The sequence below is a fragment of the Strix uralensis genome, chromosome 2 (genome assembly GCF_047716275.1).
Source record: "Strix uralensis isolate ZFMK-TIS-50842 chromosome 2, bStrUra1, whole genome shotgun sequence".
In the NCBI taxonomy this organism is placed as follows: Eukaryota; Metazoa; Chordata; class Aves; order Strigiformes; family Strigidae; genus Strix; species Strix uralensis.
This window is the reverse complement of record NC_133973.1, coordinates 53953576-53968833: the sequence shown is the minus strand read 5'-3', so window position 1 is coordinate 53968833 and position 15258 is coordinate 53953576. Positions and strand designations below refer to the sequence as shown.

At 41.6% G+C, this 15258-nt stretch overlaps 1 protein-coding gene and 1 long non-coding RNA gene across 5 annotated transcripts in view; one reads left to right on the top strand and one right to left on the bottom strand.

The window, feature by feature from the left end:
• Positions 1 to 3651, bottom strand: part of GEMIN8 (gem nuclear organelle associated protein 8) — a 28334-nt gene extending 24683 nt beyond the window's left edge. The window contains exons 1-3 of one of the 4 annotated variants that reach the window (XM_074858756.1): positions 3518 to 3651; positions 2551 to 2656; positions 1695 to 1758 (exon numbers count right to left, since the gene is read on the bottom strand). The gene's annotated coding sequence lies outside the window, so the exon portion shown is untranslated. Of the gene's footprint in view, positions 1 to 1694; positions 1759 to 2550; positions 2657 to 3346; positions 3457 to 3517 lie in introns of those variants that run through there. The other 3 variants (XM_074858757.1, XM_074858755.1, XM_074858758.1) reach the window with 3 other exon arrangements.
• Positions 3652 to 3713: 62 nt separating this feature from the next.
• LOC141940160 (uncharacterized) lies at positions 3714 to 8425 on the top strand. The gene is made up of 3 exons (XR_012627900.1): positions 3714 to 3845; positions 4775 to 4857; positions 8012 to 8425. It is a non-coding gene; the product is annotated as an uncharacterized LOC141940160 (long non-coding RNA).
• Positions 8426 to 15258: the final 6833 nt, after the last annotated feature.

Below are 15258 nucleotides of genomic sequence, written 5' to 3'. Positions count from 1 at the left end.
GTCAAATGCTATTCCCAGCAACACTGGAATATAGCCAAGACAGCACTTACAACTGTTGCAGACTTACACCAGCACAAACCTAGGATTTTTCAAAATGCATATGAATACAGTACACACACCAGCTGTGTTCTGCCTCATATTTAACAATACTGATTAAACAGCAACTTTTTGCCTCTTAAGACAAGCTGTACTGCATGAAAGAAGAATGCGAAATGGGCCATGTTCATTGAAAATGCAAATCATGCAGCTACCACAAAGGCAAATTATTGCCCTTCGCAAAGCCCACACTAAGCTCAAACCCATAACCCCTTGGTCACACCAACCTATCTACAAGAAGCCCTACATACTTGAGCAGTCTCACTACAATCAATGGGACGACTCATGTGAGCAAAGGATTGCAGGATCAGGCATTAGGCAACCAAAAAGCGTGAGTTCATTGTATGCTCTCCTGCCTGCTTGCAGGAAGAAAAAAACCTAGCGCTGAGGTCACTGTAAAACACTGCAGTGACTTGTAACACTTGAAACCCACACATACATAAAAAACTCCTGGGCTATCCCTCTTTGTTCTTTTCAGAGATCTCATTTCCCATGCTAGCCCTCTTCAAAACTTTCATCTCCATTCTCATGGCGTACACACATATTTTTCATCCCTTTCCCATATACATCTGGATACTGTCAAGGTTACCATAATGTCTTTTTCTCATACTTAAAAACCTAAGTCCACGGTAACCAATTCTTCCATTTTCCACTTCAGGAAAAGTATGTTTATTTTATTTTCATGTTCACTCTAACTTATACACAACAAAAGATTCTTTGAACTAGCTTCAGCATAAGCAGGAATCAGGTTCAGATCTTAATGTAAATATGCTTTTAAAAGTGGGAAGTGGTGAAGCCTGATACTTTATTATTAATATGCAACACATATGCTCTCTGAAGGGGAAGGAGGGGAAAAACCCTGGCAAAACTATTCAACTATATTATTTACCAAATATGAAAAACCTGTTTTGCCAAACACAGACACTTTAATTATTTTCATAAATTATTTATGAAAATTAGATTACAAATATAAAGTGAAGCATAACAATGTTGCAAGCTGGGACACTAAATTAAGAATGAGTTTGGTTTATTTTCAGCTGAATTACTCTTCCAAAACAAACTACATATGAAACATGACAAGCAGCAGAAAATAAATGTAATAACTCTACTTCTATAATTTATACTTTTAAACACAAATATGGAAGCAACTGAACATATGAAACTCACCAGCAAAGGTAGACTTTGAAATGAGAGATTTGTTTGCCTGTGCTGACCATTAATGATGGAAAAGTTATTTTTTGATAAATGTTATGACTTCCTTTTCTCAGTTTTAAAATATTTCCCCACTGATAATTAAATATGGATGTACTCCCTTTCATCAGAAACATGCCTGTCTCCTTAACAACCTGAAGCAACTAAGCATTAGTGAAAATAAATAACTCTGATCAAAGCAATGACAGCATTTAATTCCACGGGAGTCAAAAGAAGTTAAGACAATGTCTGTCATATTGTGAGACACAACCATGAAATACTGGTTTTTATAACTTGGTAATGTAATTCATACTTAGGGATCAAAGCCCCTCTAGTGGTGTGTTGGATATAGTGCTGCCACATGGCTGCCATACCGGGGACGACAGGTACAGCTCAGAAAGACCTACCAATGGGGGAATCAGGGAGGGTTTGACTTTCTTCAGAACACCGATGAGCACAAGATTAATTAACCTGTAGCATGGTATTAAGGTAAAAATATAACAAAAGACAGCTGACCCCATCCTTTGCCCACTGCTGCTTTTGTCCCTGCTCCTTTAGCCTGTGAGAAGTGCCTTCTTCAGTCAGGCCAGTGTCCCTAACACCCCCCTATCCAGCTTCTGGCAATGGGCAGTAAGAGATGCTCAGTAAAATGTAACACTAGAGTACACATAAAGGAATTACCTTCTCAGCTACATTTCTCCTGATTTCAGCAAGTGGCAGTTCACATAGTTTTTTCATCTCCAAAGTGTTTTTAGCATTTAGAGACAGAACATGTTATTTCTCTGAACCCACGAATACTACGTGTTTCCACAACATCCCATGGCAGTAAGTTTCACAATTTAAGGTGTTAAACATCAATTTGTGCTGTGCATTTTGAACTCACCCTACTACATACTCTCTAAAAATATTTGAAGAGTTCAGCAAGAAAAGCATGCCATGGAACATTAATAGTGTGCATCTTCCCACAAATGTCTATTTCATTTTACACTTCTAATGTTTATTCTTGGTGCAGAATTACCACTAGAAAATAAAAGTCTGAAATGTGTTCTGACACTCTGTGCTTCAGATTAATCCCGTGCACTGCTGGTGTATAATACTGAAGGGCCCTAGTTACAGTTACACAGAAATAAAAGCCTGTGATTGTTAAGACAGTTGGAAGTACAAGTTATTTCCTTTAAAAAGAAAAAAAAGGTAAAACTTCCCAACACTATACAGTGCATTCTTGTTTCTGAATGGCTGAAAATACAAGACACTTTAGGATACAGTTATGGCTGCTCGTATCCCAACAGGAGAGTCAGTTGAGCTGTGAAGGCCTACCTATCACTGTGCTGTCTTCACAGCAACGTCCTTCCACCAACAGTAGTAATTCCTGCGAATGGAAGGGAAACAATAATGCACATAAGACCAAATTATGTTCATTGCAGGGACAATCCACATTTACTGCTAAGAGAGCATGCAGGTCAAACTTCAGTGTATTATGGCTCTCTTGACCCGAGCTGAGCTTGAGACAGCGTAGTCCTCTGCTGCTCCAAAAAAGAGGATCTGTCTTCTCTGAGATCCAGCACACAAACCCAAAAACTATTTGGACCAAAAATCAGAGGTCAAAAGTGAAGTGCTAAAAGCTGTATAATCATTAGTAGCCCCAGTTAGTTTATGTTTCATATATGGCTTATCAGTTTAGTCGTGAACGAGGAAGAGGATGAAACTTCTACACCATTGCCTTTGCAGGGAAAATTAATTTCCTAGTCTCACAGATGCCGTGCCCAGACTCAGGTCAATGACTTTAAGGACCACAAAACCGATGAGCAGCTCTCGCCTCTGCCAACTAGGGCAAACAACTAAATTTGAGAGCAGCTCTCGCCTCTGCCAACTAGGGCAAACGACTAAATTTGAGGGCTTGCAGGAAAACAAACCCTCACGCTCAGGCTCACTCCGGCCCCAACCCCCAGCACACGGAGGACCCCTCCCGCCTGAGCTCCTGCACGGCCGCCTCAGGCCGGAAGTCGACATTTTGCTGAGGAAAGGAAAGAAAAGGAACGGAAAAGCCCCGAGCCCGTACAGCCGATCGGCGTGCTACGAACACCGCCTCTCCACCCCCGCGCTCCGAAGGCGGAACTCCCTGCCGAGCTGTCCGCTTGCCCATTCACGCCACCGCTCGCCCCGGCTGCCGCCCCGGCTGCCCCTCCCGCAGCCTGCGCAGAGAGAGGGACACCACCGTCCCCGCACCCACCCGGGCAGCCTGTGGCTCCGGTGGGCCAGGGGAGCCGAGTGCAGCCGCCTCCGGTGCCTCCTCTCTGTTTTCCGGCGCGGACGAGCGCGGCGGGGCGGAGCGAGCGGTGCTTCCTGCCGCCGCTTCCGCCCGGCCCCTCCGCGGTCCGGCGGCGCCATCTTGTGGGGCTGGGGAGGGGGAGGCGCCGTCGGGGTCCGGCTTCCCGAGGGCGGCCCAGGGTCCCCGGCGCGGCTGCCGTCACTTCTCGGTGCGGGGCGCTGCGCCGTGAAACCACTTGCCCCTCGACGGGGACGGTGCTGCGAGCTCCTGCGGTCCCGTCGGCCCCTCGGTACCTCCTCCGGTCCCAGAGGGTGTCCAGTGCTATGCAAGACGAGTTGTTACTCAGAACCGGGGTGTGCTGTGGTGCGAGGCACTGTGATACTTCGTCCTCTGATTATTTTTTTCCCGATTAATTTCTAAACTTTCTGTTAAGGTTCTGTACTGCTACTGAGCGACTATTTTCACGGGACTGTGTGCGAGCAGCCTGTTTTGGGCCTGTCACGGCCAGTGGAGCAGGGATTTCTTTTACCCTTGTGCCCCATTTTACACAATATATGTTAAATTTTCTTGCTATTATCTGGTGTCGCAATGTTGTTCCGTGTTTCTGCATGGTCAGTAAAACCTTCAGCTTTACCGTACTGAGTAGCACAGTGCCCTCACAGACTGTGCCACTCCATCACCTGTGCCCTTCTCCAGACAACTCATGGATGGGCCGTACAGCCTGAGACCGCCACAGCTAATGGTTATTTCTGCTCTCTGCTTTCCTTGCTTTTAATTTATACTTCCAGTACAAGAAACTCACATTTTACTCCCATTTTTTTATCTCTCCTGTTGTGCTTGCCATCCTAACTGCTTGCCTGCTGAAAATCCCAGCAGACCATATTGAGACAATTTTCCTTTGTTACCTGCTTGGATTAAGAAACTCCATTGTGAAACATTACTTCACTTTAAAAAGCACACGTATTGAGCCTCCTTCACATAGCAAATTTCTGCATTTATTTCCCACATATTTACTGAAGTTATTCTTTGAAATAATTTCTACTAATTTGCTTGGTATGGGCATCAGATTTAATAGTTCATACTATTTTATAGTTTTACAGTTTTACTAATGTCATCGTTAGCTACCTTGTACTCTTGTACAGAGAACTTCAACTGATACAACTTGATAACTGAGTTCAAGAATAATTCAGAGTTAATTCAGTTCTCTGTTCCTTTCAGAACTCTTGGGGAAACACTCTGGCCCTGCAGATCTGCTGTTGCTCAATTTCTCTGTTTTGTCCCGTGCTCTACAAACAGCTCAGGTGAGAAAGATCCTCTAATACACCTCTCAACATGCCAGCATAGGAGCTTCTCCAAGTTTCTCTATGATGAATACAGATGCAAAAAAACCCCAAACCAACCATTACTTACTAGCCAAATCTTTTGAATGTTCAAATCAGAGCAGGCAGCAATAAGGCACAATAAATCAAGAAATGAATCAATCCCTTTTTAATTGCTGTCCTATCCTTTACCTGGTATACTTTTCCTTCCCAAGGTCATTCTGATTATGGCTCCTGCAACAACAATGGACCAGTTCACATACCTATCGGTTTGAATTGTCTAATCAATGATACTTATAGTGGATAGATCTAAACCAATTTGTGTGTATGTACTGAATTTGATCACTTTCCCACCAAGCTGCATGGCAGTGCAGTTGCTGGTCGTCACATTGAGGTGTACATTTTTTCATCAGCAGCATTTGAGTAATACCATTATATCTGGTCTCTTCAGATAATTAAATTAGCAACAAAATTGGACATTGCTTTATTTGCTATCAAGTATGAAATCTCAGATTCAAAGAAGTATACACTTCTTTGCTGCACCGGTTTACTGCTTTAGCACAAATATGGTAGAAGTGCTAGAGGACGTAGTCTGACAGTGATGGCCCTGCTGTAGAACACACAAGAGTTTAATGATAAGAAGTAAATATACTGAACATTCTCAGCATAAGAGCAGTAAATCACCGCTCTTAAAACTCTAGCGGCTTCTCCATCATCTATGTTTTCTTGTCCTCCAGCTCCTGTGTCACTGTATGGTTTCCTATGGGAGTTAGGCATCTGTGTAGAACTGAGAAGTCTAGATACTACAGTGGTCTTTAGCTGTGGTCCCTTTCAGCCTCTGCATAACAAGTGTTTTGTGATTTCTCTGTGTGTGGCCAAAAAATTCATAGACAGCCTCTCTGTCTCCAAGACAGAAGAGGTGTATTATGCAATTGCCAGCCTGCTTTTTCCTGTGAGCACCTAATGCACTCAAAGACTTTTCCAGCTTTTCTTGCTCCCCTCTGATCTCTGTATTTGTACAGACAGATCTGGGTTGCTTTGTGCTCACAGATTGGTGCCTGCTTTTACACATGGCAAACTGATGACTGAAAGTTGTGGACAGCAGAACATCTAGATTAACTCAGAGAGTCAGTAGGTTAAAAAAAGGTATTAGACAAATCATACAAGGAGTATCTATTAGTCAGCAAGAGACAGTTCTGGCTTAGGAAGTCTCTGTGCACTAAGAAAGAGCTGCTGTATGTTTGCCCCGTTCATTCCCGAGGACGCTTAACATTGGCCACTCTCAGAGACAGTGTAATGGACTGGATAGACCTTGAGTTGGACTCAGTGAAGGATTCTTATGTTACATATATCTTAAAATGAAGGCATGCATTACTGCTGAACTGCTGTACTTTGTATGGGAAAAAGGCACCAAGGCAAACTGCACAAAGGTATGGCATGTGTGTTGGCTTTATTAAGGTTATCAATCTCAAGCAAAGACTTCAAGTGATGCATTACTGATGCTGCAATGTAGATTTTGAAAATGCGATTGTGCTGTTCTTAGTTTTGTGATATTTCAGTTTAAAAGATGACTTTATTGGATAGTGTTATTTGTATGTAAATTGTACATCCTCTTTGTTCACTGCTTCCTATTTATTCCCTTCTACCTGCCTTACTTATGCGTATTTGCGATGGCACAGTTATTGTCTGTGTGGGACCACATGAAAAGTTATCATCTACCTTATGGGATCTACACGAATATCACATTAAATAAACCTCTGATTATATGTGTTCTGTGAGCAGTGAGATCAGTACTTTTTGCTTACTGATGAGTGATTTCTTTTTTCATGTTTCACTTGATCACTTTCACTGGATCACTTCTGAATCTTTCACTTCACAAAATATCTGCTGCTGTAAGACCTGTGTTTTTCTTAGAAGCCCATGTAGATCTTTCATGTATTTAAAGTCTACCTTTTATCAGAGGAGAAGGAGCATCTTGGCAGAAAGGTTTGCTTTTAAAGGCAACCCCCTTACGCAGTCCCTCACACAACCCAACAGTAAAGAAGGTCTCACGTTAATTCTTGATTTGTAAATCCTTTTCTGCTATGCCCATGATACATGAAAAATGTAAACTGGGTCTAAAACGTGGTGCATACACCAGCAATTTCTTTTCCAAAGCTAATGCTGATGAGTAAATGCTGGCTCCTATTGATTCCAACGTGAGATCTTCCCTCCCGGGTTTGGGAGGTTTGGTTTTACTGATCAGTTTTATCCCTGGTGTCCCATAATGTCCCATGTCCCTCTTGAACTGTTTTTTCCCCACAGCTGTGTTCCTTGCAGCTTTCAGTGTTGCTCCAGTGGTTGAATATTAGCCTAGAACCAGGCTGAAAATAAGGATGATGTTTCCTGGCAAGAGAATGAAATGTTAGACTAGAACAGCTATTAGAGTAGGGAAATTTCCTCACAAGAAACAGCATTTGCAGTTGTCAAGTCTAGACATCTAAGAGAGCATTTGTCAGCTACTCAGATTCATTAATTAGCCAATTAATTTAATTAGCTTATGCTTTAAGAAGCAAGGGGTGTAATGACTGAAGCTTTGTGAAAAAAATGTAGCAAGTTTAAATCTGCAACATACTTTACTGCTTATATAAGCTGAAAAGAGCATTCTGGGCATCAGATCTGAAAGGATGGTAGTTTCCAGCACAGGGGAGCGATGATAGGAAGTTGAAAATTAGGCACTAGCCTCTTTTTCTTGTACCACTCTTCAAGTAGTATACATCTGTCACACCCAAATGTGTGGTTCTGTTAAACTTGTGCAAATCTGTATGTAGACCATTATTTTGCAAAGATTGTGTTATTGTAGTGTTGCTCTACTGAGTTAAGCATAATCCAAAATAAATCACCTTTAGAACTGTAGAATAATTATTGACTGGTCAAAGTGTTGAAATTACTGATTCTGCTTGTCCTTTTTAAAGACAAAATTGTATTTAACATTACATTATTTGTAGCAGATTTTCAACTATGATGCAAATTCTGGTTTTGGATTAAAACAAATCCTACTTAGGTCTAGCTTTTGTGTAAGCTGAATCTACAATTCATAAAATTTATAGGAAAAGATTGATACCCCTTTCTGGGGTGTGTGTGTGTTTGTATGCAGGAAACTACATGTGAGACTTCTCCTACTTAACTCTAGCTTTCTGAGACGGGAAAGGGACAGGCTACTGGAGGCAGAGTTGGGGGAGAAGATGTAGAAACATCTTAAAGACAATATTACTGCCAAAGAACATATGAAGTGCAGCTGGACGTCTGGAACACATCACCACTCTTACCGGAAGTTAGACGTAGGTAATACCTCTCTTCTGTCATACCTGTGGCCTCATTGTGCGGGGATACAAGTTAATGAATTAAAAATCAGCAGCACCTCTGAAGACTTTTTCCGCTGGATAAGGGGGTAGTATTTCTTTTGGCGTCTTTCTGTGCTTACTTACAGTGGGACAGTAATCTCTACACCTGAGCTAGTCACTCTTCAGATCCCATTATAGCCATGGACAAATCACAGTAATGCTTTTTTGGGTGCTGTTCATCTGATGTATGTTGGTTATCTACTTTGGGGTGAAATGAATCACACCCCAGAAGTGCTTGTTTCTTCTACTGATTTTCAAGGAAGCCTGAGGCAATTCTCACTAGGTGCTCTCATTGCAGGTATATATGTTTAGCCAGATAAATCCCATTGAGAAAAACAAGAAAAGTGCAAAAAGTTGGTAAAGGAAAATGTCGCAACGATTATAAAAGATAAAAGCCCACCTAAGCCAATAGATGGCAGCGTTGTAAATGGAAATGAAGAACGCTCTGCCTGAAACAGCGGTGCTGGGGTGTCTAAACTGGTTGCTCTGGAGGAGTAAAAGATCTGCCAAATAGCCCTGACTCGTGTACCTCTGACTTGCTAAAATATGCTGTCTTCTCTTAGCTTTCAGATGGCACAAAGTCTCCCTTTTCCACGAAAGCTAACAAAGGGACCTTGTGCTATCCAGATTTTGAGAGTCTGAAAAGCAAAAAAGGACTGAGCACTCAGTTAATTTTAAAATTTTCATTTCTGGAGGCTTAACACTGGAACATTTGGCATAGCACCTAGCAATGATTTAGATCAGAATTTTATGTAGTAATCTTATGCAGTATACACACATAATAAAACATTACAATGATACATTTTCATCTTGTCTTTGAATTTTATTTTGTTGGTCTTTAGTAATTGGATTTTATTTTATGTATCTTTGTTAATTTTGGCATTATTCTACAGCAACAGAATTTAAAGTTTTTAATTAGGAAATACAGATGACATTGTGCTGTTTCTCTTGTCTAGTAAAAAGTGGAATTGTTTCATATTCATCATCAGTTAATTCAGAAAAGTCATTAATAATGTCAGACGTGCTTTAAATGCAGGCAGTCAGCAGGTAACCTGTGAAGAGGCCACAGTAGAAATGAAGACTGTAAAGACATCAGAAGATGTGGGCCAGGTTTTGATTCCTTTGCCCAAGGAGAGACTCAGTGCCTTGATCAGATTGCGGAAGAGTTGTGTAGCCAAATGGCTGTGGGCACAGCGGTGAGGGATGGGACTGTCTCTCCTGGTAAATCCTGTGCTTGTTCTGTCTAGGCTGAATAGCTTCCGCCCCATCAGCAATTCTCCCGGCTTAAGTGCTACTGTGTACAAAGTAAGTATCTGTTTGAAACCAGCTCCTCATGCCTGAACGTAGCCCTAAGAAACTGTGTTGCATCAAACTTCATGTGGGTTAAACCAGCACTGTACCTGGGTTCATTATTCCCCTTCTCATTCTGCTTTTTGTAACATTACTAAGCTTCAAAAGATTCCCGAATACATATGGAGTGCACACAGATATACTGAAATACCCCCCTAATTATTAGAATTTAGACCACAAAACTCACGATATCCAAGTTAATGCCCCAAACTAATATTTAATCCACTCAATTGTATGTTAGTGTTGTAAGATTTTGCAAATGATTTATGACCAGTAATGACTAAATAACATTCAGCATTTTAATACAGGGTTGGTTTGGGGTTTTTTTCTGCTTTGACAAGCATGGCATATTAGGAATACAGATGGTTTCCTAAAAGAATTTGTAGGCTTTTGTTGGTTTTATTTGTACGCTGAATTTTTTCATTGGTCTTTGAAATATCATGAACTGCCTAAGAGGTATGGGTATGCAGATTCCGCCAAAATGAACAGGCATCTACATGTGGAAAGAGTTTGTGAAAATCCCGTGTCTTTGGATCAGGTTTGTTCGTTATTGTGCATATGTTAACTTCTGCATAACCTTAAAAATCAGCCTTCGATTGACCAGAGGTTAGTCACAGACGTGCTGAATAACACTTTGAATTCACTTAAAATTGCTCAGCTACGTACTTTGTCAGGCCTTGTAGCTGTTTGATTTATTAACATTGCCTGCCATCATCTTTCTTATTTTCTTCCTTTCTTCTATTATTTCTGTACCTACCTGTTGTGTCCACAGCTATTAATGCTGGCTGCTTGTTTGTGAGCCATAGCTTGCTCTCACTTTGAGTTGTCATTGCAGACTGCCTCACTGGTGGTGTTTCCATGACCTTTTGAATTTCCACAATTGTAAGTGGCTGTGCTTAGCACAGTGGGTGATAATAATTCTACACATAGCTGCACCTAGATCCTGAGGCAGACCACAGCATGCTGACTGATCTTCCTGCTACAAGACAGCTTTGAGGAGGCAAAAGGCTTTGTCTGTGTTATCTATATTCTCTGCTATAAAAGGCTTTAGTCACAGATACTTTGAACTGAGACTAGAAGTGCATTGAAAAGTAGCGCAGAATATAGATTAGGTGTGTATGCATGTTGACCTGCCCCAAATAAGGGGAGGCTGCCTGATCCTGCAAATATATTGCTTAGTCTCCACAGGACTGAGAATGACAAGATGCCTGTTACACTGCTCCAAGAGCTACAGAAAGTTCTGCACACCAGGACAGGAGATGGCCATGGCTCTTGAGTTAGGTGCACAGGTGGATTGCAACCCAGCAAAGTCAGTCTCAGCAGCTTCTTCTATCAGCCAAGAATTTAGATGACCCACCAGCTGTGGGGCCAGCACAACTGTGAGAGGTATTGGCTTTGATGGAAGAACCATATCTGAACTGCCCATAAGTCTCCTGTAGTCAAGGAGCTACCTGTGGCTCTTTAGTGTTAGAGTTCCTGAGGTTTTCCAGGGTAGTTACTTAGGGGTCAAAATTAGATTTGTGAAACCTGAAACAGTCAGGAGTTGACTAACAGGTAGGACAGGGAAGAAAGACGGATGTAGTAGAGGACATAAGTGCATGACTTTGAAGTGCTTAATCCACAAGGTAGGATCCAAAGCTGAAAGCCATGTCTGAGGTTTTCTGTTCAACCCAGGAAGGCAGCTGGGTGCTCCAGAGAGTTACCTGAAAAACCTTTGTGTTTATTCTACCAACTTTAAGCTTCCAGTTTAGGAAGTGGCTGTACTTCCTTTATAGTCAGTGAAGACCTGCATCTCCAGGAGACAGACGTCCTACCTAGCATCTGAGCTAAGCTCTCTGGAAATGGCTGCCTCCATTGACCTTAGACCAAACCTAGGTACAAGCTTAGGTACTTCTGCTCTGTATTTAAAGGTAGATGAGAAAAAGGTGGAGAAACCATAGTGTGAAGACATCTTTATCTGCAGCTGTTCTCTCAAAAAATGACACGTCTCTCTCTTTTAGGCGGCAATGAAAAGTCATGATGAATGTGCCCCTTCTGATTATAGAATAGCTTGCTGAGTACATCAGTTCCTTGGAAAATGAGACATCTGGGTTTAATTCCCTTCTAAGCCTCAGAGGCTTAATATCCCCAGGAGAACAAACAAACCACTTACCTCTCACTGACCTTGAAAGCCCTACTCCTGTTTATAGGCCAGCATCAACATTTTGTTTTTCATTCCAGCTTTTGTATGTGTCCACAGACATTATTTGGCAAGCCATTCTGCTGGCTTTGCCAGAGATATTGCAGTGCTCCAGACACAAATATTTTGGCCAACTTAGAGAAAAAAAACAGGCAAAGTGACTTGAAATTTAGGGGAATAAATAGCATGTTTGTTGCAGCAGAAATGAGTAATCATGAGAAAAATAGGTAGGTTCATAAATTTTAAATATTTTGAGCACCAACAGTTTGTTTTATTTTATTTGTCTAACCATGAATTGGACCCAGTTTCTCTATATAATTACCTCCATTATGCTATTTCAGTGACAATGCTTTCCTGGGTTGATGTTTTCATAGACGCATTTGCTATTGCTCTCAGTGTAATTTGTTCTTGTGCAGAAGTACCTGGGGACCCGCCACAGTGGGGTCTCTCTAGGAGTGGAGGCATAAGAAGGGAAACAACTTTCCTCAAGAAAATTTGTGTGAGGAGGACTGGGAGAGGTGAGTCATGTCGACCTTGCTTTCAGTATGTTCTCAGCTCTTGCCCGTGGAATCTGACTATTGGTGATCTGTGGGAAGCTGATTTCTGCTTCTGGGCAGGAGAGGTGAAATCCGAGTCCTGGAAATGTCAGAAGTATGTGTTTATATGTTGTGTGGTAGATGCCCAGCAAGGCCTCTGCTATTAAGAAAGGTCGGATCCACTGTTTATGGGTGTATTGCTGATTTGCTAATGTATAGGAAAACCAAGGCAGCTTGGACAGATGAGATTTCTTCTACAGCATCCCTAACTAGTTCTAGGTTTGGCTGAGCAGGTGCTGTTGAGTTGGGTTATGCATAGGCAACAAAACCTCAGGAGCCTCCTCACATACAGCAGTACAGAAACTCCAGACAAATGGATATATCCCTCAGGTTTCCTCCACCAAAAATTCCCAAATCAGAAAAAAGAGCTTGTCCAGGAGAGCCTAGCTGCATGCAAGCCCAAAGGAGTGGCCTATATGCAACATGTAGATACTGCTGATTTGGGAGACATGGATTCCTACTGAGCATCAAATCCTGAAGGCTTCACTTCATTTTCTCTCCTCAGTCCTGGGTCCAAACTGAATAAACGTTGAATGAGAATTTCAGGATGTGGCAAGCATTGATATAGAATAGCATTGGAAACTCTCAGAATATTTTTGGTAAATCTAAATAAAATGTCTTTGTACAGAAACAGGTTTGTAACATTGAAAGCAAGCATATTTGTCTTTGAGAATTCATTAATTTCTGCTTCTCAGTCTCATTAGCTGGGTTACATTTGACTGAGACATTCCGGCTTGAAGTCCCAGTAAATTCTGAGAATCCTGAAGGATGCAAATACGTGAACTTTGAACCAAGCTTTCTAAAGAAGCTTGGTACATGTCACGCTGCTAGGTTGACTCCTGTTGATCCTGTGTACTTTTAAGCTTTCTGCCACTTGAATAATTCTGGTATTGTTGCCTTGGTCTCTTTGATAAACTTCTTAAGCAAAGCCTGGGCATCTTAGAAACAGGGTTTTAATGCCTAGAAGCCTGAACTAGCCAGGAGCAATGGTGATCCCTTGGTGTCCCTTGCACACAGTTGGTCACTCTTTCTCAGAGCTCTGTGTGGGGATGCAGTTTTGGTAAGCGTTACAGAATATGATAATCAGAACCAGAGTGTCTTCAGTTTTCTCCTTGCTCTGGAACTGTCCTTGGGCTTGTAGTACCCGGAATCCTCCTTCTGCAGCAATGATATCTCCTCTCCTTCCAGGGTCTCTTCTCTGGCATGTAGCCAGCTTTCTGCCTCATCTCCTGGACTCACCTCTTCTTCTCTACTTAGATCAAAGTTCTCTGTGTCAATTAAAACTTATATCGGCCTTCTCAAATGATCCAGGTTCCCACTTGATAATCCCCTGCTTGGTTACTTCTCTCTTGAAATTTAGGTTTAGGAAAGCAGCTGGCCAGTGTGATAATGAACATTTTGTCCCATGAAATTTCCATATGAAGAGAGAACAAAAATTTAATGGCTAGAAGAGTTCAACCAGTCTGTGGACTGCATGCTGACTCCTTTCCTGGAGGTATCCTGGAGATGGGGAGACAGCCTGAAGTGGGCTGTATGAATTGCTCTGGGAGCTCACAGCCTCTTCTCTGCCTTTCTCCTTCCTAAAGACTCTCCATCATAAGGCTGAGGATGAAATGTATTTATTGCAACTGGTATGCTCAGGGCCTTCTTGGTGTGGCATGTGAAGTCCTTTAGGAGACCTGATGCACGTGCACAGTCCCACCACGTGGCCAGAAGTGCTGTATGTGATGGTGCACATAGTGACCATGGTAGAGGAAGGGCCCTGTTAATGCTCCTAAGATACTGCATGTTTGAGTATGTAAGTGAGAAAGTTAGTGGTGAATAGCTGCTGAATGTCTCCATAACAGGTTATGTGACACAAGCTGGCAGAAAGATGGCATCACTGCTCAGCTGTTAGCTCTGAATCACCATCCTTGGGAATTTCAGTACAAAATAAAAACAAGGAGATAAAACAACCAAAGGAGAGGGAAAACAAACTCCATGTATGAAGTGAAATTGCAGTCTTTACAAATTAAACACAGGGAATTCATAATATCAAACTGTTTTTAAATTGTACATACAGAGATTCCACAAATCATTGCATAACCATTTACAGCCAGTCACACTGAAGTAATAGGCACAAGCTTTGAAATTCCTGATTCTTTTTTCCCCAAAGAAGCTGAGCATTTAGTTTATTACTTATATCATCTTTTGTACAATTTCTGTGGAGAAGTCAACGAAGGACTAATAACCTGGCTATATCAGTCATACTGGAATGGATTGGGCCAGCATTCAGTAGTGACCCTATAAAGACAGTAAAAGTCATACAAGTGCAAGTACTGCCTTTGCAAATATTGGATGATAAATGGAGGTGGCATTCATTCCCAAATAAGTAATTATGAAGTGCTCATCCATTCCCCGTTAATTTAAAATTTCTTTGCAAGTTTTATCTTCCCAGTTCGGTATCCTGTGATTTACAACTGAAGCATCTCCCTATTAAAAGACAGCTTGCTATTTCCAGAGAGACTCCTATAGAATGAATAATGAAGTACTTTTTATTAAATGGCTGTGAAAATAAAAATCTCACTACCAGTATTTCATGGAGGGTTTATCTTACAAGGAGATGCACATGGGGTTGAACCAGTGTGACAAGAAATCTTCAGGAGTAGAGATGATAATCTGCCTCTACAAAATGAGAGAAATGCTGGTGTGATAAATAATACTGACTTTCAAAAGCAAAAGCTGTTGAATTTCCCAGGCTTGTATATACACACAATATTACCAGACAAACCAGTTATTACTTCACTTCTGTTATTTCTTATTATACTTATTGTATGTTGTACCCAGAGACACTGGACCAGCTGTGATATACTCTATACAGACACCACATTCACAA